General features: G+C 40.2%; 1 pseudogene; it reads left to right on the plus strand.

Moving 5' to 3' along the window:
• Window positions 1–109: 109 nt before the first annotated feature.
• On the plus strand, window positions 110–1,538 carry LOC105239344 (annotated as a pseudogene).
• Window positions 1,539–2,711: the final 1,173 nt, after the last annotated feature.

The following is a 2,711-nucleotide window of genomic DNA, read 5'->3' on the forward strand; positions in this document are numbered from 1 at the left end:
ATCCCGTAACACCGGGATCACGCCCTGAGCCGAAGGCAGACGCGTAACCGCTGTGCCACCCAGGCGCCCCACTGTATGAAATTTTTATATCTTAAAATTATGAGCCAAGGCACTGGCCCAGTGGGACTGAAGGGGTGACGTTGCTGACTCATCCTCTCTCCCTGTTTTGGGGGGTTGAGATGTCAGGTCTCAGCTACCCAGAGATGGAGGGCTGTCATAACCTGTTAGACCTCTAGACAGCGATGGTATCATGACCCTGTGCGACACCATTACCTGTGCAGCCCTGAGGACCACCAAGATGCCATTCATGCAATATTAATGTATAGTCAAAGTGTACAAGAACTTTTGGGGCATAAGAAAATCCACCAAAAAGTCCATATTTAAGTACTTGGCAACACAGGGGATAATTATACCTCCAGCTACTGGAAAACACAATCTTATTCAGCATACAAAGGATTATTGGAAAAAGCAATTACAACCGAAATTGAAGGAAACATCAGAACCAGTTAAGACAGAATACATTAGACTCTTTCAACAGCAGGAAAAAGAAAATAAAAAATCTGGAAAAAGTTAATGTTCATTGATTAGGAGAAAAATTGTGTCACTGGTTCTTTGAACTTCTTAATTCTCAGACTCCTTTTTTGGGACCACCTCTAGATGAATGGGGGCCACCACACTTCTGGCATGATGTCAACCTTAGTTTTTATTACGCTTCTGAACAAAATGTGACAGATTACTATGGAGCAGAAATTGTGAGCCTCCATCTGCTGTCACTAGTAAAAGAAGAGTATCTTTTTCTCAGTCCCGCCCTAGATTCCTGTGGACTGAAATGTGCTTCTTCTCTCCATGGTCTAGTTATGGTTGAAATCGCTAGGACTATCTATAAAGAGGTCGCTTGTTTGAGCATTTTTGAACAAATTTTTGGACTCATGCACTGTCCTTTTGTGGAAAATACTTGGAAGATCAAATTTATCAACCTGAGAATCCTTGGAGGGGGTTCTCTTGCTCCTGGAACATTAGTGAAACCAGCTATTACATTTGAACCTAGTGATCTGGAGGCCTTTTATGCCGTAACTTATGCAGTGCAAAGGGAAGTGTGACTTAATGTAAGGCAGGTATTTGGATAGTGGAACTGAGACCAAGCTTGATGCAGTGGAGATGAGGCATTGTTGAACAAAAGAGAACAAACTGCATTTACCCAACCCTCTAAAGCACTGAGTGCTGTATGTCAGCCTAAAAAACCTTCCATACAGAAACTCTTCCAAATATCACATCAGTAATGCCTAAATGATTTTAGATGCAAGGATTGACATATTTTAGTTGAAGTATCTTTCTTGACTACAGACTTACATATTATGTGAGTACTTGCTTCTTTCTACTTGCAGCAAATGTTCTGAAAGCTTAATGTAGTTCATCAAATAAATACCACTTGAGATCGTATAACTGACAATGTGCCTTAGAAACCGGGTAATATTTTCATTTTACTTAGTGAAAATATTCTGCCAATATCTGTACTTTTCATGTGGGAAAGGATTAGTAATGTTCAAGGCCTTTTCAAGTTTCTCATTTACTTTTATCTAAATCTGGATAGTTTCACAAATGCATCTCATGACACACTGTTTTTTAAAAAAAAGTACATGTTTGGGGTGCCTGGGTGGTACAGTTGGCTGAGCATCTGACTCTTGGTTTTGGCTTAGGTCGTGATCTCAGGATCCTGAGATGGAGACCCACGTCAGACTCCACACTCAGCAGGGAGTCTGCTTGGTGTTCTCTCTCCCTCTCCTCCTGTCCTTCCCCAAGTGCTCTCTCTCGCTCTCTCTCTCTCACACACACAAATAAATAAATCTTTCTTTAAAAAAGTACATGTTTTAGAGATGTTTAATGTAAACTCAAAGTTTTCATTTTAGAAAACTTAAATAATATCTTAATGCAAAAAGTCCAATAATTTCGCAGGTAGAGAAAAATCCCTTTTGTCTGCTATTTTAAAAAATAAATAAATATCTTATTGTACATGTAAAATTTGTATTCAACAAGAATTTGGATAATATATATGTGAAAGTGGAATAGTAAAAAAGCAGTCATACAATTATAAGAATGCAAGAAAATTCCAGTCTCTGTTTCACTTTCAAAATGTTGCCAGAGGGTTCAACACTGTCTTTCATTATGGTAAGGCAATAAAAATGGTGCTCCTAGAATGGAAGTTCTTTGACATAGGATCAACTGTGTTGCATTGGTGCATGCTGCCTATAGTAACACTGTTCACGAGAGAATTGCTCTATAGTTACATTTAATTGAATCACTACTTTGGGTCAATAAGATTTTGAAGGAAGTCAGAATCTCTACTACTTTGGAGGGAAAAGATAGGTTGCTGCATTTTTTAGAATATCATCTGATAGGGATGTCTGGGTGGCTCAGTTGGTTAAGCGTCTGCCTTCGGCTCAGGTCATGATCCCAGAGTCCTGGGATCAAGTCTCGCATCAGGCTCCATGCTCAGTGCAGAGCCTGCTTCTCCCTCTGCCTGCCACTCCGCATGCTTGTGCTCATGCTCTCTCTCTCTGACAAATAAATAAAATCTTAAAAAAAAAAAAAGTTAAGATGGCGGAGGAGTAGGGGTCCCCTTTTTCAGTTGGTCCCCTGAGCCGAGCTGAATAGGTACCAGACCATCCTGAACATCCACGGAATCAGCCTGAGATGCAGGAAGATACATCTGG

This window comes from Ailuropoda melanoleuca, unplaced genomic scaffold, assembly GCF_002007445.2.
Source record: "Ailuropoda melanoleuca isolate Jingjing unplaced genomic scaffold, ASM200744v2 unplaced-scaffold5894, whole genome shotgun sequence".
NCBI lineage: Eukaryota > Metazoa > Chordata > Mammalia > Carnivora > Ursidae > Ailuropoda > Ailuropoda melanoleuca.